Genomic DNA, 24,295 nt, shown 5'->3' on the forward strand with positions numbered 1-24,295 from the left:
TTCTTTCAACAGCAGCAACAGTTAGTCAGACACCTCGGTAGCTTGATAGACAACATAGACGGACCAATAAAGCTCTTTAGACGCTTTAGTGTATATTAGCCACTGTGTTTTAAAACCACTTCTATCGTCTTCTAGTTAGTTATCCGATTTAATTTCATATTTACGGTGTTGTTATTCGTCAGCTAGTGGGCTGGTTAAGTTAGCATTAGCCTAGCTAGCTAACATCCCCGACCATGAGTTCACTAAGCTACTCTCCTCCTGCTGAAGAAGAGGAGGTCTGCTGGACGGAGAAAGAAGCTCTCGTCAAAGAGGAGGAGGAAGAGGAGGCTGTTACAATACAAAAACAAGTAGAGGGTGAGGCTTTTACCGTGAAACAAGAAGAGAAAGACGTTACAGTGAAAGAAGAGGAAGACGAGTTCAGAGTGAAAGAGGAGGAGGATGTTACAATTAAAAAAGAGGAGGGAGAGAAAGAGGAGGATGGGGAGATGACTGTCACGTTGAAAAAGGAGGAGGAAACTGGATATCTGGGCCCGGTTTCCCAAAAGCAACTCAAGGCGTCCAATGGTTCTAACGATGAACTTAACCATAAGATGGTTTTGAGAAACCGTTCCCTGATTAACACAAGTAAGTACTGTCTTAAATACAGGCACAAACTCTGCGGTTGTTGAACTGATGTCTGGTGTTAAAAGGGAAATCATATTTGGACTTTTAAATTATTTATTTATAGCCATTGATTCTTTAAGAATATAACACATGCCTCATGAGCTTAGTTCAACTGTTGTACCCCATCAGAACCCCAAATAAGCTTTTTTTACTCCAATGTTTAGAAACAATGTAAACCAACACTGTATCACCTCAACATGGTTAAAACTATAATGTTGATATCATGGATGGTCAGTCCTTGCATCCATAGGTCTGTCTATGAATTTGAGAGTAGTTACATTTCTCCAGCCCCATCCAACATCTTATTACCTAAACAGTGGTAGAATTACAGCTTTGTTATTGTTTCAACTGCGGATTGATGGATGTGGCTTTTTTAAAGGGAGCTAGCTAGGTTTTAAGCAGCAACAAAATGGCTGCCCAGAGACTTGGTTAACAGCTGAGGGATGGGGGAATGAGAAGTGTAACCACTCTCAAATTCATAGAGAACGATATTGTAGAAACCTTAACCCAACATCTAGCGACCTCGTCAAGAAGTTCAGACATCTTGGCATAACAGTTATTATTTATTAGGTGTTGGCTTGACAGTCACTGGACCCAGGTTTGAGTCCCGCTCAGGGCTACCCTCTGAATTCACCACACCATGAGTACAAGGACTGGCCACCTATAAGGATCAAAATGATCATCTATGATGTCATAATGATATTTTAACCAGGTTTCTAGGATATATAGTATATTCTAGAATTCATCCATGATGTCATAATGACAGTTTAACCAGGTTTCTAGGATATATAGTATATTCTAGAATTCACCCATGATGTCATAATGACAGTTTAACCAGGTTTCTAGGATATATAGTATATTCTAGAATTACCAGTGTAGATTTCCTGTGGGGGTCAAGTTGTTAGAGCTGTTGATAAGTCATTGTATAATATTCAGACATTTTTTTTAGGGCCACATCCGTTGCTGACTGGTGAATAAAATCGAGAACACAGCCGTGCAATACTTTTTTTGCCCCATTAAACTGTAAAGTTTGGTGGAAGAGGAATAATGATCTGGGGATGTTTTTTCATGGTTCGGGCCCCTTAGTTCATGTAAAGGGAAATCTTAGTGCTACAGCATTCTGACATTCTAGATGATTCTGTGCTTCCAACAGTTTTGGGAACAGTTTGTGGAAGGCTCTTTCCTGTTGCAGCATGACAATGCCCCCTGTGCATAAAGCGAAATCCAAACAGAATTGGTTTGTCGAGGTTTGGTGTGGATGAACTTGACTTGCCTGCACAGAGCCCTGACCTCAACCCCATCGAACACCTTAGGGATGAATTGGTCTTAGCTTAATTGTCTAAGAGGAGAGAGCAAACCCCAACTTCATTAGGTCTATAATCAATTGCCTAACTGTTGAATATGCCTGGCTTTATAAATCAGTACCAGTCAAAATTTGGACGCACCTACTCATTCAAGGCTTTTTCTTTATTTTTACTATTTTCTACATTGTAGAATAATAGTGAAGTCATCAAAACTATAAAATAACACATATGGAATCATGTAGTAACCAAAAAAGTGTTAAACAAATCAAAATATATTTATATTTTCAACTCTTCAAAGTAGACACCCTTTGCCTTGATGACAGAGTTGCACAACTCTTGGCATTCTCTCAACCAGCTTCATGAGGTAGTCACCTGGAATGCATTTCAATTAACAGGTGTGCCTTGTTAAGTTAATTTGTGGAATTTCTTCCCTTCTTAATGCGTTTGAGCCAATCAGTGGAATTTCTTCCCTTCTTAATGCGTTTGAGCCAATCAGTTGTGTTGTGACAAGGTAGGGGTGGTATACCGGACAAGGTAGGGGGGGTATACTGGACACAGCCCTATTTTGTAAACGACCAAGTCCATATTATGGCAAGAACAGCTCAAATAAGCAAAGAGAAATGACAGTCCATCATTACTTTAAGACATGAATGTCAGTCAATCCGGAAAACTTTTTGAAAGTTTCTTTAAGTGCAGTCGCAAAAACCATCAAGCACAATGATGAAACTGGCTCTCATGAGGACCGCCACAGGAAAGGAAGACCCAGAGTTACCTCTGCTGCAGAGGATAAGTTCATTAGAGTTACTAGCCTCAGAAATGGGCAATTAACTGCACCTCAGATTGCAGCCCAAATAAATGCTTCACAGAGTTCAAGTAACAAGACACATCTCAACATCAACTGTTCAGAGGAGATTGCGTGAAATCAGGCCTTCGTGGTCGAATTTCTGCAAAGAAACCACTACTAAAGGACACCAATAACAAGAAGAAGAGTCTTACTTGGGCCAAGAAACACAAGCAATGGACATTAGACGGATGGAAATCTGTCCTTTGGTCTGATGAGTCCAAATTTGAGATTTTTGGTTCCAACTGGATAACAGCTGTGTCTTTGTGAGATGCAGAGTAGGTGAATGGATGATCTCCTAGCATGTGTGAGAACTCCCCAGTGGTGAATTAGTGAATAGACACAGAGCTTAATGTGAGTTTCCTTCAGTAGCATCCTGATATTGATCTGATAATGTGTATACTGGAACTAATATTCAACTAGATAACAGATATACATTGATATACTGAAAAACAAATAACTTAGAACTAGATAACAGATATACTCACCAGATATTCTGCCCAACACAGATATACTGCAACTAGATAACAGATATACTGCAACTAGATAACAGATATACTGCAACTAGATAACAGATATACTGCAACTGCAACTAGATAACAGATATACTGCAACTAGATAACAGATATACTGCAACTAGATAACAGATATACTGATAACAGATATACTAGAAACAGATATACTGCAACTAGATAACAGATATACTGCAACTAGATAACAGATATACTGCAACTAGATAACATAACAGATATACTGCAACTAGATAACAGATATACTACAACTAGATAACAGATATACTGCAACTAGATATACTGCAACTGGATAACAGATATACTGCAACTAGATAACAGATATACTGCAACTAGATAACAGATATACTGCAACTGATAACAGATATACTAACTAGATAACAGATATACTGCACTAGATAACAACTGGATAACAGATATACTGCAACTAGATAACAGATATACTGCAACTAGATAACAGATATACTGCAACTAGATAACAGATAACAGATATACTGCAACTAGATAACAGATATACTGCAACTAGATAACAGATATACTGCAACTAGATAACAGATATACTGCAACTAGATAACAGATATACTACAAATACAGATATACTACAACATCAGATATACATAACTAGATAACATATACTGCAACTCAGATATATTCATATAACAGATATATAACTGATAACAGATATATTAGATTATGGATAACAGATATTGACTGATAACAGATATACTGCAACTAGAACTAAACAGATATACTGAACTAGAACAGATTTACTGGATATAACATGCAGGATAACATTATCGAACAAAACAGATATACTGCCATTTGTGATGTATCTGGGACCTTTTACTACAACTAGATGCCAACAGAAGAAGATCATCAAAGGTAAGGCATTTATTCTATCTGACTTTAACAGTATACTACAACTAGCGCACCTGCCAGAACTAGATTGAATATACTACAACTAGATAACAGATATACTACTGCAACTAGATATGATATGTTTGGACTGAACTATCAGATATACACTAGATAACAGATGCTTTTGTATGCGGGGCGCTGTCCGCAGATAATCGCACGGTTTGCTTTCGCCGTAAAGCCTTTTTGAAATCTGACACAGCGGCTGGATTAACAAGAAATTAAGCTTTATTTTGATGTGTGATTTTATGAAAGTTAAATATTTATAATCCTTCAGTTTGAATTTCGTGCTCTGCATTTTCACCGGATGTTGACCAGGTGGGATGCTAACAGGAAGTGAAAAGCTAACATCCCACCTCACCTGCCCATAGGAAGTGAAAAGCTTTTAAACATTAATTACAGACGTAAATTGTTGTACACAATCATGGGCATCACCTTAAAGCTCATATAAACAGTGTATTCACCCATGATGTCATAATGACAGTTTAACCAGGTTTCTAGGATATATAGTATATTCTAGAATTCATCCATGATGTCATAATGCACAACATCGTGGGCATCACCTTAAGCTCATATAAACAGTGTATTTCTGCTTTGGGCCTTTAACCATCTGTCTGACTTTGTTGTTCACACAGGAGAGAGACCTGACTATCGTGGATCCTTTGGGGAGCCTCAACAACATCATGAAGCTGACGAGGCAGAGGAGAGTCCCCCCAGATCAGAACACCTCAAGAAACACCAGTGGAAACCCACAGGAAAGAAATCTCACCACTGCTCTGACTGTGGGAAGAGATTCACCTCTTCAACAGACCTTAAAAGACATCAGAGAATCCATACAGGAGAGAAACCTTATAGCTGTGATCAATGTGGGAAGAGTTTTAGTGTTACAAGCAGCCTGAAAGCACACCAGAAAACACACACAAGAGAGAAATCTTATAGTTGTGATCAATGTGGGAAGAGTTTTGTTACATCTAGCATTCTGACTACACACCAGAGAACACACACAGGAGAGAAACCTTATAGCTGTGATCAATGTGAGAAGAGTTTTACTACATCTAACCAGCTGACTATACACCAGAGAATACACACAGGAGAGAAACCTTACCACTGCTCTGACTGTGGAAAGAGTTTTGTTTCTTCCCAATATTTAAAATCACACAAGAGAACACACACAATAGCGAAACCTTACCACTGCTCTGACTGTGGAAAATGTTTTGTTTCTTCACAATATTTAAAATCACACGAGAAAACACACACAGGAGAGAAGCCTTATAGCTGTGATCAATGTGGGAAGAGATTTAGTCACTCAAGCAACCTGATGGTACATTTGAGAACGCACACTGGAGAGAAACCTTATAGCTGTGATCAATGTGGGAAGAGTTTTACTTCATTTAGCCAGCTGACTATACACAAGAGAACACACACAGGAGATAAACCTTACCACTGCTCTGACTGTGGAAAGAGTTTTGTTTCGTCCCAAAACTTAAAATCACACGAGAAAACACACACAGGAGAAAAGCCTTATAGCTGTGATCAATGTGGGAGGAGTTTTACTCACTCAAGGAACATGATATCACACCAGAGAACACACACAGGATAGAAATCTTGTGGCTGTAATCAATGCAAGTTCGAATCCCCGAGCTGACATGGTACAAATCTGTCGTTCTGCCCCTGAACAAGGCAGTTAACCCACTGTTCCTAGGCCATCATTGAAAATAAGAATTTGTTCTTAACTGGCTTGCCTAGTTAAATAAAGGTGAAATTAAATACACATTTGGGAAGATGTTTACTCAGGCAAATATCCTGATAGCCCACCAGAGAACACACAGAGAAACCTCATAGCTGTGATCAATGTGGGAAGAGTTACTCTGGTAAAAGATCTCTGATTAAACATCAGAAAATACATAGTTGAAGGAGTTGTTTCATGATATCAATGAAATGATGTCACAATGTAGAATATTTTAACATTGTAGTAGGAGTATTCTAATGATGTCATAATGTAGAATGTTTTAACATTGTAGTAGGAGTATTCTAATGATGTCATAATGTAGAATGTTTTAACATAGTAGAAGGAGTATTTTAATGATGTCACAATGTAGAATGTTTTAACATTGTAGTAGGAGTATTCTAATGATGTCACAATGTAGAATGTTTTAACATTGTAGTAGGATTATTCTAATGATGTCATAATGTAGAATGTTTTAACATAGTAGAAGGAGTATTTTAATAATTTCAAAGTGTAGAACCCTAAACGTTTACCCCCTGTTCTATTGATTTCAGCATGATGTGGATATTAGCCTCAATGAGAAAAGTCCAGGCTCTGAATTGAAAGAGTAGTGTTTATATGATTAACATTAACACAAATAAAGTGTAGCGTTTCACTTCCCGCGTTGGTGACCTACTTGAATCAAACTGCAACACTCTAAAATGTAGCTAGCTGTTTTCTACAAGTTGTCCTCTAACCAGGGATGTACACATTATTCCCACATTCCGTGTGTGGTTTGAGCTGTTTTAACAGGACGTGAAACCTCATCTCCCCCCTCTCGCCCAATTGATTTCAACGTGATATCGATATGAGTAATGACGAATAAGTGCATCCCTCCAAAATGTAGCTGACTGTCTTCTGCAGGTTGTCGTCTAACCAGTGAGGTAAAAGATGTCTCCCATTTTCATGTGTTTGTTTAAGTTGTGTTAGTTTCAACAGCACTTACAACCTGATTTCCCCCCTAATTGATATCAGTGATGTATTTGATACTTGTCAAAACAGCGTTGTTGGTACTTGTGCAGTTCATAAGGTGCTCATTTAAAAAAAAAAAAATACAAGAGATGTGATTAACATGTGGAACATGTTTGTTTCGATAGTAAATATTATGTTTAGGTTTTCAATGTATCACAAACTGTTTCTGCATATTGGTTATTGATTTTTACACGTTAAAATCGTTTTGACATCGGGCTCCTCCCGCCTATCAAAATGTTGTTGAAAAGACGTTGAAAATAAGACTATTATGTCCAATACATATTAACAGAGTATATTCGGTTTTTATATTTCACAATATTTCAATGTAATGTAACATTTAGTAGTCACAATTTATGCGACTAACTGAATTTTATTGGTACAATTATATTGTTTACTAACAATGTAGTAAAACTAGCTTATATTTCTGGTTGGGTATTACATCCTATTCTTACTATTTTAATCAATGTAATTTCCTTAGAATGATCATTAGTCTCAGTTTTATTGTTATTCTTTAGTTTTTCTATGCTCTTATGTTCATTGTGTTGTAAATATTTCAGTTTTTATTTTCATAGTTTCTTATTACGTGTGAAGAGCATTGTGTTGCATCCATGTCTGAAATGTTCTGTATAAATAAAGCTGGATTTGATTTGAATATATTGCAAAACAAATTAACCCAATGGCCGACCAATCAACAAATATGTGCAAAATCAACACATCTTGGTCCATTTTAGTACGATAAACCATATAGATTCAGTACATCTTCCACGTGTCAAATAGTATATAACTTTTAGTATCAGTTTTCAACCAATCCAGTACATATTTGTTGAAAATGAAAAAATGTTGAAATACACAACAGGCACAGGCTAGTACCACAGTCATAAAATCTGATTTAACTTTAACCATACAGCTAACCTTAATGCCTAACCCCAACCTTAAATAACCCTTACCTTAACCATTACTGCTAACCTTTACCTTAACCATACTGCTAACCCTAATGCCTAACCCTTACCTTAACCATACTGCTAACCCTTACCTTAAATAACCCTAACCTTAACCCTAATGCCTAACCCCAACCTTAAATAACCCTAACCTTAACCATACTGCTAACCCTAATGCCTAACCCTAACCTTAACCATACTGCTAATTCCTAACCCTTACCTTAACCATACTGCTAACCCTTACCTTAATCATACTGCTAACCCTAACCTTAACCATACTGCTAATACCTAACCCTTACCTTAACCACACTGCTAACCCTTACCTTAACCATACTGCTAACCCTAATGCCTAACCCTTACCTTAAATAACCATAACCTTAAATAACCCCAGCTTTAACCATACTGCTAACCCTAATGCCAAACCTTAACCATACTGCTAACCCTAATGCCTAACCTTAACCATACTGCTAACCCTAATACCTAACCTTAACCATACTGCTAACGCTAATGCCTAACCTTAACCATACTGCTAACCCTAATGCCTAAACTTACATTTTTGTTTTCATGATATTTTACAATATAGCACATTTTGACTGCAGCGTTTACGTCTAGCGGAAATCGATCAGTTCTGCGGGGCTTTATATATAACCGACAATATATATATATATAGATATATTATCCAACAAAAGTATCATACTTCTCGTGCTTCGCAGAGCAGCGCAGAGCTGTTGTCAAGAAGGTTGTCAAGGAATTGAGTTTGTGAGGTTGTGTCCCCGCCCTCACCTACCTTAAACCAATCATGTCAATGCAGAGCTATACATAGCCCCCTCCGCATTGATACAACATCTTTAAGTAGCACACAGCAATGCGGAATGGAGCTCAATTTGGCCTCTACATGCCTCTGGAGACTTCACTTCCTTGACTAATTTCTTCTAATTTCTTCCTGCGCTTTAGCATTTTGTCTGAAAATAAAATATACATTTTACTCAACTGCGTTACCCACTCCAGTCAGCAGATGGCGGTCTGGGAATTTAAGGCAATGCTGCTGGTCTGACGTATAATGTAGTGGACGGAACGCTTCTTTCAACAGCAACAACAGTTAGTCAGACACCTCGGTAGCTTGCTAGACAAAATAGACGAACCGATAAAGCTCTTTAGACGCTTTAGTGTATATTAGCCACTGTGTTTTAAACCCACTCATATCGTCTAGTTAGTTATCCAATTAAATTTTATCCAATTTAATTTCATATTTACGGTGTTGTTTTTGTTCAAGCTTGGTTAAGTTAGCATTAGCCTAGCTAGCTAACATCTCCGACGATGAGTTCACCAAGCTACTCTCCTCCTTCTAAAGAAGAGATCTGCTGGACGGAGAAAGAGGGTCTGTGGCTGAACATTGTTGTGAAAGAGGAGAAGGAAGAGGAGGATGTTACAATACAAAAACAAGTAGAGGGTGAAGCTGTTACAGTGAAAGAAGAGAAAGACGTTACATTGACAGTAGATGAAGACACGTTCAGAGTGAAAGAGGAGGATGTTACAGTAAAAGAAGAGGAGGAAGAGAAAGAGGAGGATGCAGTTTTTGATGTGAAAGAGGAGGAGGGGGAGATGACTGTTACATCGAAAAAGGAGGAGGAAGAAGAGGAGGAAACTGGATATCTGGGCCCGGTTTCCCAAAGGCAACTTAAGGCATCCAATGGTTCTAACGGTGAACTTAACCATAAGATGCGTTTGAGAAACCGTTCCCTGATTAACACTAGTAAGTACTGTCTTATAAACAGAGGCACAAACTCTGCAATTGTTGAACTGATGTTTGGTGTTAAAGGGGAAATCTGCAATTACAACATCCATATTTGGACTTTTAAATTATTTATTTATAGCCATTGATTCTTGAAGAATATAACACATGCCTCATGAGCTTAGTTCAACTGATGAGCTTAGTTCAAAAGACATGACATCCAGAAGGTCAAAATGAAAGTTTGGAACAGATTTTGAGGCTATGCAGTGTTTGTTTACAAACAGTGGTGTTATATGAGCTTATGTTTTGGTTTCTGAGGCTAATACAGTTGACATTTGAGGCATTTATAAGTTCTATTCTTCAAGAATTATAGAGTAAATGTGTATTTCTATAACTGCCAGTGTAGATTTCCTGTGGGGTCAAATTGTCTAGGATATATAGTATATTCTAGAATTCATTTATGATGTCATAATGATAGTTTAACCAGGTTTCTAGGATATATAGTATATTCTAGAATTAATTTATGAGGTCATAATGATAGTTTAACCAGGTTTCTAGGATATATAGTATATTCTAGAAGTCATCCATGATGTCATAATGATAGTTTAACCAGGTTCCTATGATATATAGTATATTCTATAACTGCCAGTGTAGATTTCCTGTGGGGGTCAAGTTGTTACAGCTGTTAAGTCAAATTGTATAATATTCTGCCAATTTTTTTCCCACTGTTTTTTTATGTCTGACCTGTAGTCGGCTGGCCGATTCTTTGGTCGATAGGCTGTTTTGTTGACTAATATTTTTTGGTCAAGCAGTTGCAAATACACTACATATACAAATGTGTTCACCGCTTCAAATTAGTGGATTCAGCTATTTCAGCCACACCCGTTGCTGACAGGTGTATAAAATTGAGCACACCGCCATGCAATCTCCATAGACAAACATTGGCAGTAGAATGACCTTACTGAAGAGCTCAGTGACTTTAAAACGTAGCACCGTCATAGGATGCCACCTTTCCAACAAGTCAAGTTTTGTCAAATTTCTGCCCTGCTAGAGCTTCCCCTGGTCCACTGTAAGTGTTTTTATTGTGAAGTGGAAACGTCTAAGAGCAACAACGGCTCAGCTACAAAGTGGTAGGCCACACAAGCTCACAGAACGGGAAGGCCGAGTGCTGAAGTGTGTTCCAATCTGCCGCACACGAGCCCCAAGATCACCACGCGCAATGCCATGCATCGGCCGGAGTGGTGTAAAGGTTTCCGCCATTGGACTCTGGAGCATCGGACTGCCAGGTGGTTCTGGGGCATCGGACTGCCAGGTGGTTCTGGAGCATCGGACTGCCAGGTGGTTCTGGAGCATCGGACTGCCAGGTAATTCTGGAGCATCGGACTGCCAGGTGATTCTGGAGCATCGGACTGCCAGGTGGTTCTGGAGCATCGGACTGCCAGGTGATTCTGGAGCATCGGACTGCCAGGTGGTTCTGGAGCATCGGACTGCCAGGTGGTTCTGGAGCATCGGACTGCCAGGTGGTTCTGGAGCATCGGACTGCCAGGTGGTTCTGGAGCATCGGACTGCCAGGTGGTTCTGGAGCATCGGACTGCCAGGTGGTTCTGGAGCATCGGACTGCCAGGTGATTCTGGAGCATCGGACTGCCAGGTGGTTCTGGAGCATCGGACTGCCAGGTGGTTCTGGAGCATCGGACTGCCAGGTGGTTCTGGAGCATCGGACTGCCAGGTGGTTCTGGAGCATCGGACTGCCAGGTGGTTCTGGAGCATCGGACTGCCAGGTGTTTCTGGAGCATCGGACTGCCAGGTGGTTCTGGAGCATCGGACTGCCAGGTGGTGAAGTGTGATTCATTCTTGACGGACAAATCTGGTTTTAGCGGACTGCCTGAATGCATAGTTCCACATGTAAAGTTTGGTGGAAAGAGGAATAATGATCTGGGGCTGTTTTTTAATGGATCAGGCCCCTTTAGTTCCAGTGAAGGGACATTTTAATGCTACAGCATACAACAACATTCTAGAACATTCTGTGCTTCCAAATCCGTAGCAACAGTTTGACCCTTTCCTGTTTCAGCATGACAATTCCCTTGTGCATAAAGCCAAGTCCAAACAGAAATGGTTTGTCATGTAGTGTCCACGTACTGTTGGTCATGTAGTGTCCACGTACTGATGGTCATGCCAGTGTTTACTGATGGTCAGGTGGTGAAGTGTGATGGTCATTCTGTCCACGACATGTTGGACAAATCCACGGTGGTCATTAGTGTCCACGTTGGTCATGTAGTGTCCTGTTGGTCATGTATGCGTCATGTAGTGTCCTGTTGCTACCTGTCCTGAATGGTCATGTAGTGTCCACAGTGTCCACGTGTTGGTCAAGTGTTGGTGGATGTAGTGTCCACATACTGTGGTCATGTAGTGTCCTGTTGGTCATGTAGTGTCTGAATAAGTGTCTGGGGCTGTTTTTTCATGGATCAGTCCCCTTTGGTCAGTTCCAGTGTGTCTGGGACATTTTAATGCTACAGCATACAACAACATTCTAGTCATTCTGTGTCCACGTCCAAATCTGTTGGTCAGTTTGTTGGTCATGTAGTGTCCTGTTGGTCATGTAGTGTCCTGTTGGTCATGTAGTGTCCTGTTGGTCATGTAGTGTCCACGTACTGTTGGTCATGTAGTGTCCACGTACTGTTGGTCATGTAGTGTCCACGTTGGTCATGTAGTGTCCTGTTGGTCATGTAGTGTGGTCATGTAGTGTCCACGTACTGTTGGTCATGTAGTGTCCACGTACTGTTGGTCATGTAGTGTCCACGTACTGTTGGTCATGTAGTGTCCACGTACTGTTGGTCATGTAGTGTCCACGTACTAAAATGGTCATGTAGTGTCCTGTTGGTCATGTAGTGTCCTGTTGGTCATGTAGTGTCCTGTTGGTCATGTAGTGTCCTGTTGGTCATGTAGTGTCCTGTTGGTCATGTAGTGTCCTGTTGGTCATGTAGTGTCCTGTTGGTCATGTAGTGTCCTGTTGGTCATGTAGTGTCCACGTACTGTTGGTCATGTAGTGTCCTGTTGGTCATGTAGTGTCCACATACTGTTGGTCATGTAGTGTCCTGTTGGTCATGTAGTGTCCTGTTGGTCATGTAGTGTCCTGTTGGTCATGTAGTGTCCTGTTGGTCATGTAGTGTCCACATACTGTTGGTCATGTAGTGTCCTGTTGGTCATGTAGTGTCCTGTTGGTCATGTAGTGTCCTGTTGGTCATGTAGTGTCCTGTTGGTCATGTAGTGTCCTGTTGGTCATGTAGTGTCCTGTTGGTCATGTAGTGTACTGTTGGTCATGTAGTGTCCTGTTGGTCATGTAGTGTCCTGTTGGTCATGTAGGTCATGTAGTGTCCTGTTGGTCATGTAGTGTCCTGTTGGTCATGTAGTGTCCTGTTGGTCATGTAGTGTCCTGTTGGTCATGTAGTGTCCTGTTGGTCATGTAGTGTCCTGTTGGTCATGTAGTGTCCTGTTGGTCATGTAGTGTCCTGTTGGTCATGTAGTGTCCTGTTGGTCATGTAGTGTCCTGTTGGTCATGTAGTGTCCTGTTGGTCCTGTTGGTCATGTAGTGTCCTGTTGGTCATGTAGTGTCCTGTTGGTCATGTAGTGTCCTGTTGGTCATGTGTAGTGTCCTGTGTGGTCATGGGTAGTGTCCTGTTGGTCATGTAGTGTCCTGTTGGTCAGAGTGTCCTGTTGGTCTGTTGGTCATGTAGTGTACTGTTGGTCATGTAGTAGTCCTGTTGGTCATGTAGTGTCCTGTTGGTCAGTAGTGTCCTGTTGGTCATGTAGTGTCCTGTTGGTCATGTAGTTTACTGTTGGTCATGTAGTGTCCTGTTGGTCATGTAGTGTCCTGTTGGTCATGTAGTGTCCTGTTGGTCATGTAGTGTCCTGTTGGTCATGTAGTGTACTGTTGGTCATGTAGTGTCATGTAGTGTCCTGTTGGTCATGTAGTGTCCTGTTGGTCATGTAGTGTCCTGTTGGTAATGTAGTGTCCTGTTGGTCATGTAGTGTCCTGTTGGTTACATTCCTACTGTGCAACACTAGTAGTGTGTCAGTGTAGGATGTGGGGGTAGAGTCTGGTCAGTGTGGGGGTAGAGTGTAGTCAGTGTGCAGGTAGAGTGTAGTCAATGTGCAGGTAGAGTGTAGTGAGTGTGCAGGTAGAGTGTAGTGAGTGTGCAGGTAGAGTATAGTGAGTGTGCAGGTAGAGTGTAGTCAGTGTGCAGGTAGAGTGTAGTGAGTGTGCAGGTAGAGTGTAGTAGAGTGTAGTCAGTGTGCAGGTAGAGTGTAGTCAGTGTGCAGGTAGAGTGTAGTCAGTGTGCAGGTAGAGTGTAGTGAGTGTGCAGGTAGAGTGTAGTCAGTGTGCAGGTAGAGTGTAGTCAGTGTGCAGGTAGAGTGTAGTCAGTGTGCAGGTAGAGTGTAGTCAGTGTGCAGGTAGAGTGTAGTCAGTGTGCAGGTAGAGTGTAGTCAGTGTGCAGGTAGAGTGTAGTCAGTGTGCAGGTAGAGTGTAGTCAGTGTGTAGTCAGTGTGCAGGTAGAGTGTAGTGAGTGTGCAGGTAGAGTGTAGTCAGTGTGTAGTCAGTGTGCAGGTAGAGTGTAGTGAGTGTGCAGGTAGAGTGTAGTCAGTGTGCAGGTAGAGTGTGCAGGTAGAGTCAGGTCAGTGTGCAGGTAGAGTGTAGTCAGTGTGCAGGTAGAGTGTAGTGAGTGTGCAGGTAGAGTGTAGTAGAGTGTAGTCAGTGTGCAGGTAGAGTGTAGTCAGTGTGCAGGTAGAGTGTAGTGAGTGTGCAGGTAGAGTGTAGTTAGTGTGCAGGTAGAGTGTAGTCAGTGTGCAGGTGCAGAGTGTAGTCAGTGTGCAGGTAGAGTGTAGTCAGTGTGCAGGTAGAGTGTAGTGAGTGTGCAGGTAGAGTGTAGTCAGTGTGCAGGTAGAGTGTAGTCAGTGTGCAGGTAGAGTGTAGTCAGTGTGCAGGTAGAGTGTAGTCAGTGTGCAGGTAGAGTGTAGTCAGTGTGCAGGTAGAGTGTAGTCAGTGTGCAGGTAGAGTGTAGTCAGTGTGCAGGTAGAGTGTAGTGAGTGTGCAGGTAGAGTGTAGTGAGTGTGCAGGTAGAGTGTAGTCAGTGTGCAGGTAGAGTGTAGTCAGTGTGCAGGTAGAGTGTAGTGAGTGTGCAGGTAGAGTGTAGTCAGTGTGCAGGTGAGTGTAGTGAGTGTGCAGGTGAGTGTGCAGGTAGAGTGTAGTGAGTGTGCAGGTAGAGTGTAGTGAGTGTGCAGGTAGTGAGTGTGCAGGAGTGAGTGTGCAGGTAGAGTGTAGTGAGTGTGCAGGTAGAGTGTAGTGAGTGTGCAGGTAGAGTGTAGTCAGTGTGCAGGTAGAGTGTAGTCAGTGTGGGGGTAGAGTGTAGTGAGTGTGCAGGTAGAGTGTAGTGAGTGTGTAGGTAGAGTGTAGTGAGTGTGCAGGTAGAGTGTAGTCAGTGTGCAGGTAGAGTGTAGTGAGTGTGCAGGTAGAGTGTAGTGAGTGTGCAGGTAGAGTCAGTGGAGCATTTTTGGGGGTTAAATAAATTATAAAAGGGGTTCAGCGAGTTAAGGGGGAAAAAGGGTGGGGGTCAATGTAAATAGTCTGGGTGGCCATTTTGATTAGCTGTTTAGCAGTCTTATGGTTTGGGGGTAGAAGCTGTTCAGGAGCCTTTTGGTCCCAGGCTTGGCAATCTGGTACTGCTTGCTGTGCGGTAGCGGAGAGTACTGTCTCTCACTTGGGTGGCTGGAGTCTTTTGACAATTTTTGGAGCCTTCCTCTGACACCGCCTGGTATAGAGGTCCTGGATGGCAGGAAGCTTGGCCCCAGTGATCTACTGGGCCGTACTCAGTACCCTCTGTAGTGCCTTGCGGTTGGAATCCGAGCAGTTGCCATACCAGGGTAGTGATGCAACCATTCAGGATGCTCTCGATGGTGCAGCTGTAAAACCTTTTGAGGATCTGAGGACCCATGCCAAATCTTTTCAGTCTCCTGAGGGGGGATAGGCTTTGTTGTGCCCTCTTCACGACTGTCTTTGTTTGTTTTTGTCGATGTGAATGGGGGCGTGTTCGGCCCTCCGTTTCCTGTAGTCCACGATCAGCTCCTTTGTCTTGCCCACGTTGAGGAAGAGGTTGTTATTCTGGCACCACACTGTCAGGTCTCTGACCTCCTCCCTATAGCCTGTCTCATCATCATCTGTGATCAGGCCTTCCACCCTCTGGTTGTCAGCCAGCTTAAAACCTGTTAGGGAAGTTGCGAATTTTCGCAGCTTTTTGTTAAAAATCGCGCAACATTTCAGCGCCCTGCTATTCATGCCAGGAATATAGTATATGCATATGATTAGTATGTGTGGATAGAAAACACTCAGACGTTTCTAAAACTGGTTAAATCACGGCTGTGACTATAACAGAACTTGCGTTTCATCGAAAAGTGCAGGAAAATCTGATCACTGAAAATGGGAAAATATATCCATGCGCTACTTCCAGGAATTGTTCAAAGTGAACCGGATTAAATGAGGCCGAGGTTGCAGTACCTACAGCTTCCACACGATGTCTAGAGTCTTGTCATTTGCTTCGGCTTTGATTCTTGGTCAAACTGACACAAGGGAACCGATTCCCTACGGTCTCCGACCGGATGTTTTGGTTGAGATTTCTCCGGACATTTTTTCGAGACGGACACCTATAGAATTTACATCGCCTCCTGATGAATTTTATCGCTTATTAACGTGTACTAATACCTAAAGTTGCATTACAAAAGTATTTCGAAATGTTTTGTGAAAGTTTATCGTCGACTTTTTCAATTTAAAAAAATTATGTTACGTTCTAAAACGCTATTTTTTTCCGTTGTTCACACAGTATTCATAGATCGATATTTAGGCTATGTATGGACCGATTTAATCGAAAAAAGACCCAAAATGATGTTTATGGGACATCTAGGAGTGCCAAGAAAGAAGCTCGTCAAAGGTAATGAATGTTTTATATTTTATTTCTGCGTTTTGAGTAGCCCCCGGCTATCGCAAAATCTGTCGTTAGGTGACGTTGCTGTATTCTGGGGGATACATGCTATCAGATAATAGCTTCTCATGCTTTTGCCGAAAAGCATTTTACAAATCTGACTTGGTGGATAGATTCACAACGAGTGTAGCTTTAATTCAGTACATTGTATGTCCATTTTAATGAAAGTTTTGAGTTTTATCAACCACTATAGGTGGCGCTCTTGAACATTTCCGCTGATTGATGTTCCTACCACGGGACCACGGCCCTAACAAGTTAATGATGGTGGTGGAGTGTTGCGCTGCCATACAGTTGTGGGTAAACTTGGAAGTAGAGGATCAGTATGGCAAATGATTTAAAAAATAAAATAAAAATGGATTATTAAAACAAACCCGCTCAACATTTACATTACACTTAGTCATCTTGCAGACTCCCGTCCAGAGCGACCCACAGGAGCAACCAGACTCCCGTCCAGAGCGACCCACAGGAGCAACCAGGCTCCCGTCCAGAGCGACCCACAGGAGCAACCAGGCTCCCGTCCAGAGCGACCCACAGGAGCAACCAGGCTCCCGTCCAGAGCGACCCACAGGAGCAACCAGGCTCCCGTCCAGAGCGACCCACAGGAGCAACCAGGCTCCCGTCCAGAGCGACCCACAGGAGCAACCAGGCTCCCAGTCCAGAGAGCGACCCACAGGAGCAACCAGGCTCCCGTCCAGAGTGACCCACAGGAGCAACCAGACTCCCGTCCAGAGCGACCCACAGGAGCAACCAGGCTCCCGTCCAGAGCGACCCACAGGAGCAACCAGACTCCCGTCCAGAGCGACCCACAGGAGCAACCAGACTCCCGTCCAGAGCGACCCACAGGAGCAACCAGGCTCCCGTCCAGAGCGACCCACAGGAGCAACCAGACTCCCGTCCAGAGCGACCCACAGGAGCAACCAGGCTCCCGTCCAGAGCGACCCACAGGAGCAACCAGACTCCCGTCCAGAGCGACCCACAGGAGCAACCAGACTCCCGTCCAGAGCGACCCACAGGAGCAACCAGACTCCCGTCCAGAGCGACCCACAGGAGCAACCAGACTCCCGTCCAGAGCGACCCACAGGAGCAACCAGACTCCCGTCCAGAGCGACCCACAGGAGCAACCAGACTCCCGTCCAGAGTGACCCACAGGAACAACCAGACTCCCGTCCAGAGCGACCCACAGGAGCAACCAGACTCCCGTCCAGAGTGACCCACAGCAGCAACCAGGGTCAAGCGCCCCGCCCAAGGGAACGTCGACAGATCACTCACCAAGCTCCTGTTGGCCACCGGCCCAAGGGAACGTCCACAGATCTCTCTCCAAGCTCCTGTTGGCCACCGGCCCAAGGGAACGTCGACAGATCTCTCACCAAGCTCCTGTTGGCCACCGGCCCAAGGGAACGTCGACAGATCTCTCTCCAAGCTCCTGTTGGCCACCGGCCCAAGGGAACGTCAACAGATCTCTCTCCAAGCTCCTGTTGGCCACCGGCCCAAGGGAACATCGACAGATCTCTCACCAAGCTCCTGTTGGCCACCGGCCCAAGGGAACGTCGACAGATCTCTCACCAAGCTCCTGTTGGCCACCGGCCCAAGGGAACGTCGACAGATCTCTCACCAAGCTCCTGTTGGCCACCGGCCCAAGGGAACGTCGACAGATCTCTCACCAAGCTCCTGTTGGCCACCGGCCCAAGGGAACGTCGACAGATCTCTCACCAAGCTCCTGTTGGCCACCGGCCCAAGGGAACGTCCACAGATCTCTCACCAAGCTCCTGTTGGCCACCGGCCCAAGGGAACGTCGACAGATCTCTCACCAAGCTCCTGTTGGCCGCCGGCCCAAGGGAACGTCGACAGATCTCTCACCAAGCTCCTGTTGGCCACCGGCCCAAGGGAACGTCGACAGATCTCTCACCAAGCTCCTGTTGGCCACCGGCCCAAGGGAACGTCCACAGATCTCTCACCAAGCTCCTGTTGGCCACCGACCCAAGGGAACGTCGACAGATCTCTCACCAAGCTCCTGTTGGCCACCGGCCCAAGGGAACGTCGACAGATCTCAAACCATCCAAGACGGATGGATCCCAGAGAGCCCCTCGCCCCCGGGGTCCTTAGCTTAGTGATGAGCTTTGAGGGCACTATGGTGTTGAATGCTGAGCTGTAGTCAATGAATAGCATTCTCACATAGGTGTTCCTTTTGTCCAGGTGGGAAAGGGCAGTGTGGAGCGCAATAGAGATTGCAATCTGTGGATCTGTTGGGGCGGTGTGTGAATTGGAGTGGGTCTAAGGGTTTCTGGGATGATGGTGTTGGTGTGAGCCATGACCAGCGTTTCAAAGCATTTCATGGCTACAGACCGTGAGTGCTACGGGGCAGTAGTCATTGTAACCAGTTACCTGTTCTTGTGCACAGGGATTATGGTGGTTTGAAACATGTAGGTATTACAGACTGGGTCAGGATGCGGCGGAGGCAGCAGCAGGAAACAGGAAACAGGAAACAGCCCTATTCAGACGGGATTAGTTTTACTGGGGTGGGCAGGTACATTAGAAATGTCTAGTTTGAGAAACAGGAAACAGCCTTAAGCCCTATTAGGACAGGATTAGTTTTACTGGGGTGGGCAGGTACATTAGAAATGTCTAGTTTGAGAAATAGGAAACAGCCCTAAGCCCTATTAGGATGGCATTAGTTTTACTGGGGTGGGCAGGTACATTAGAAATGTCTAGTTTGAGAAACAGGAAACAGCCTTAAGCCCTATTAGGATGGCATTAGTTTTACTGGGGTGGGCAGGTACATGAGAAATGTCTAGTTTGAGAAACAGGAAACAGCCTTAAGCCCTATTAGGATTAGTTTTACTGGGGTGGACAGGTACATTAGAAATGTCTAGTTTGAGAAACAGATGCCTCTGTTTGGAACAGATTTTGAGGCTATACCGTGTTTGTTTACAAGCAGTGGTGTTATAGGAGCTTATGTTTTGGTTTCTGACAGGGTAATACAGTTGACATTTGAGGCATTTATAAGTTCTATTCTTCAAGACTTATATAGTAAATCTGTATTTCTATAACTGCCAGTGTAGATTTCCTGTGGGGGACAAATTGTCTATAGTATATTCTAGAATTCATCCATGATGTCATAATGATAGTTTAACCAGGTTTCTAGGATATATAGTATATTCTAGAATTCATCCATGATATATAGTAAATGTGTATTTCTATAGTGGATTACTGCTGTTGTGGACCTTTAACCATCTGTTTGACTTCGTTGTTCACACAGGAGAGAGACGTGACTATTGTGGATCCTCTGGGGAGCCTCAACAACAGCATGATGCTGAAGAGGCAGAGAAGAGTCTCTCCACATCAGAACACCGCAAACACCAGCAGAGACCCACAGGAAAAAAACCTCACCACTGCTCTGACTGTGGGAAGAGATTCCCCTCTTCAGCTGACCTTAAAAGACATCTGAGAATCCACACGGGAGAGAAACCTAATAGCTGTGATTTATGTGGGAAGAGTTTTAGTGTTACAAGCAGCCTGAAAGCACACCAGAAAACACACACAGGAGAGAAACCTTATAGCTGTGATCAATGTGGGAAGAGATTTGTTACATCTAGCAGTCTGACTATACACCAGAGAATACACACTGGTGAGAAACCTTATAGCTGTGATCAATGTGGGAAGAGTTTTAATGTTCCAAGCAGCCTGAAAACACATCAGAGAACACACACAGGAGATAGACCTTATAGCTGTAGTCAATGTGGGAAGAGTTTTACTTCATCGAGCCAGCTGACTATTCACGAGAGAACACACACAGGAGAGAAACCTTATAGCTGTAGTCAATGTGAGAAGAGGTTTACTCACTCAAGCAACCTGATGGTACATTTGAGAACACACACTGGAGAGAAACCTTATAGCTGTGATCAATGTGGGAAGAGTTTTGTTACATCTAGCTGTCTGACTATGCACCAGAGAACACACACAGGAGAGAAACCTTTTAGCTGTGATCAATGTGGGAAGAGTTTCACTCAGGCAAATATCCTGATAGCACACCGGAGAACACACACAGGAGAGAAACCTCATAGCTGTGATCAATGTGGGAAGAGTTACTCTGGTAAAAGATCTCTGATTAAACATCAGAAAATACATACATGAAGGAGTTGTTTCATGATATCAATGAAATGATGTCACAATGTAGAATGTTTTAACATTGTAGTAGGAGTATTCTAATGATGTCACAATGTAGAATGTTTTAACATTGTAGTAGGAGTATTTTAATGTCACAATGTAGAATGTTTTAACATTGTAGTAGGAGTATTCTAATGATGTCACAATGTAGAATGTTTTAACATTGTAGTAGGAGTATTTTAATGTCACAATGTAGAATGTTTTAACATTGTAGTAGGAGTATTTTAATGATGTCATAATGTAGAACCCTAAACGTTTGCCCCCTGATCTATTGATTTCAGCATGATGTGGATATGAGCCTCATCAGGGGAAAAATTCAGTGTCTGAAATGAAAGAGTACTATTTATGTGATTAACATCGTTACCTCGTCGGTGACCCACTTGAATCAAAATGCAACACTTCAAAATGTAGCTAGCTGTTTTCTACAAATTGTCCTCTAACCAATGATGTACACATTATTCCCAGATTCCTTGTGGTTTTTGAGCTGTTAGTTTTAACAGGAAGTGCAACCTCATCTCCTTCTCTCGGCACAATTGATTTCAACGTGATATTTATATGAGTGATGACAAATAAGTGTTGCATTCCCTTGTTTCGCGACCCCTAAATTTAATGCATCACTCCCAAATGTAGCTGACTCTTCTGCAGGTTGTCCTCTAACCAGTGAGGTGAAATATATCTCCCATTTAGTTGTGTTAGCATCAATAGCATGTACAGCCTGATTTCCCCCCTAATAGATATATCAGTGATTTATTGCCTCTTGTTGTTTCTGGAAATTGGTTATTGATTCGAACAGGTTAAAACTGTGTTTTGACATTGGGGCTATCCCACCTAGCAAAGACTATTCTGACATCCAATCTAAATTCAGTTTTGGTTTGAAGTTGACATTTATTTTGAAAGTACGTATTTTTCAGGTTGTTGTTTCAACGACTTGAAAACAACTTAGTTTCAACGTACTTGCAGCATGGAGGCTTTTATATATATATAAAAAAGGTAAATGAACAGTTTTATTAACAATCCTACATCACTCCAGTTTTATTAACAATCTGACATCACTCCAGTTTTATTAACAATCTGACATCACTCCAGTTTTATTAACAATCTGACATCACTCCAGTTTTATTAACAATCTGACATCACTCCAGTTTTATTAACAATCTGACATCACTCCAGTTTTATTAACAATGAACAGTTTTATTAACAATCCTACATCACTCCAGTTTTATTAACAATGAACAGTTTTAGTAACAATGAACAGTTTTATTAACAATCTGACATCACTCCAGTTTTATTAACAATCTGACATCACTCCAGTTTTATTAACAATCTGACATCACTCCAGTATTTTTCTTTACAACATTCAAGTGCTAATTGTCTTTATTCCACACACTTTATTCCACACACTTTATTCCACACACAGGCAGCCACACACTTTATTCCACACACAGGCAGCCACACACTTTATTCCACACACAGGCAGCCACACACTTTATTCCACACACAGGCAGCCACACACTTTATTCCACACACAGGCAGCCACACACTTTATTCCACACACAGGCAGGCACACACTTTATTCCACACACAGGCAGCCACACACTTTATTCCACTACTGAAGAAGCATGTCTCAAATCACCTCATATTTCAAACATTCTGCCTGACAACAGATAGTTTTTATTATCCAATGCCTCTGCCCGATGTCCAATCTACGCTCGGTTTTGTCCAATCAGTCAGGCCACTGAATATGCATAACCAATGTAAAGAGAGGTGGGTCAGGCCACTGAATATGCATAACCAATGTAAAGAGAGGTGGGTCAGGCCACTGAATATGCATAACCAATGTAAAGAGAGGTGGGTCAGGCCACTGAATATGCATAACCAATGTAAAGAGAGGTGGGTCAGGCCACTGAATATGCATAACCAATGTAAAGAGAGGTGGGTCAGGCCACTGAATATGCATAACCAATGTAAAGAGAGGTGGGTCAGGCCACTGAATATGCATAACCAATGTAAAGAGAGGTGGGTCAGGCCACTGAATATGCATAACCAATGTAAAGAGAGGTGGGTCAGGCCACTGAATATGCATAACCAATGTAAAGAGAGGTGGGTCAGGCCACTGAATATGCATAACCAATGTAAAGAGAGGTGGGTCAGGCCACTGAATATGCATAACCAATGTAAAGAGAGGTGGGTCAGGCCACTGAATATGCATAACCAATGTAAAGAGAGGTGGGTCAGGCCACTGAATATGCATAACCAATGTAAAGAGAGGTGGGTCAGGCCACTGAATATGCATAACCAATGTAAAGAGAGGTGGGTCAGGCCACTGAATATGCATAACCAATGTAAAGAGAGGTGGGTCAGGCCACTGAATATGCATAACCAATGTAAAGAGAGGTGGGTCAGGCCACTGAATATGCATAACCAATGTAAAGAGGGATGGGTCAGGCCACTGAATATGCATAACCAATGTAAAGAGAGGTGGGTCAGGCCACTGAATATGCATAACCAATGTAAAGAGAGGTGGGTCAGGCCACTGAATATGCATAACCAATGTAAAGAGAGGTGGGTCAGGCCACTGAATATGCATAACCAATGTAAAGAGAGGTGGGTCAGGCCACTGAATATGCATAACCAATGTAAAGAGAGGTGGGTCAGGCCACTGAATATGTATAAGCAATGTAAAGAGAGGTGGGTCAGGCCACTGAATATGCATAACCAATGTAAAGAGAGGTGGGTCAGGCCACTGAATATGCATAAGCAATGTAAAGAGAGGTGGGTCAGGCCACTGAATATGCATAAGCAATGTAAAGAGGTGGGTCAGGCCACTGAATATGTATAAGCAATGTAAAGAGGTGGGTCAGGCCACTGAATATGCATAACCAATGTAAAGAGAGGTGGGTCAGGCCACTGAATATGCATAACCAATGTAAAGAGAGGTGGGTCAGGCCACTGAATATGCATAACCAATGTAAAGAGAGGTGGGGTGAATGAGTGGGGAAAAGTACATTTGACACAAATTGCCTTCATAATATCAAAGAACAAATGAATGTGCCTGAGAGGAAATTAACTTTCATACAGCCAAAAGGGGTGAGAAATTACACCAATATCAGTGGACAATTTGTACTAATGTAAATAAACATGGATGATGGAACATATTACCTTTTGCTGATGTGATGAACCATTAAGGGGACATAAATATTTACCATCTAAACCATGTGTGACCTCTCACCTCTCTGGCTGTAGAAGTGTTCTTCCTAACCAGTCCCTCAACAGCTCTCTGACTGAGCTCCACCCTCACTGGGTCTTCAGAGGAGAGGAAGGCTCAGGAGGGATGGAAGGATGAATAGATCAATCAGTCAACAAGTCAGTAATATAAAGAGAGTGTTGATCATCTCCCACCCATGGAGAGACCTTTATACTGTATCCAGGGTTGGGTAGGTT

At 42.9% G+C, this 24,295-nt stretch overlaps 1 pseudogene; it reads left to right on the forward strand.

Moving 5' to 3' along the window:
* LOC135559974 (zinc finger protein 271-like) lies at nucleotides 1-22,678 on the forward strand (annotated as a pseudogene).
* Nucleotides 22,679-24,295: the final 1,617 nt, after the last annotated feature.

This window comes from Oncorhynchus nerka, linkage group LG15 (assembly GCF_034236695.1).
Source record: "Oncorhynchus nerka isolate Pitt River linkage group LG15, Oner_Uvic_2.0, whole genome shotgun sequence".
In the NCBI taxonomy this organism is placed as follows: domain Eukaryota; kingdom Metazoa; phylum Chordata; class Actinopteri; order Salmoniformes; family Salmonidae; genus Oncorhynchus; species Oncorhynchus nerka.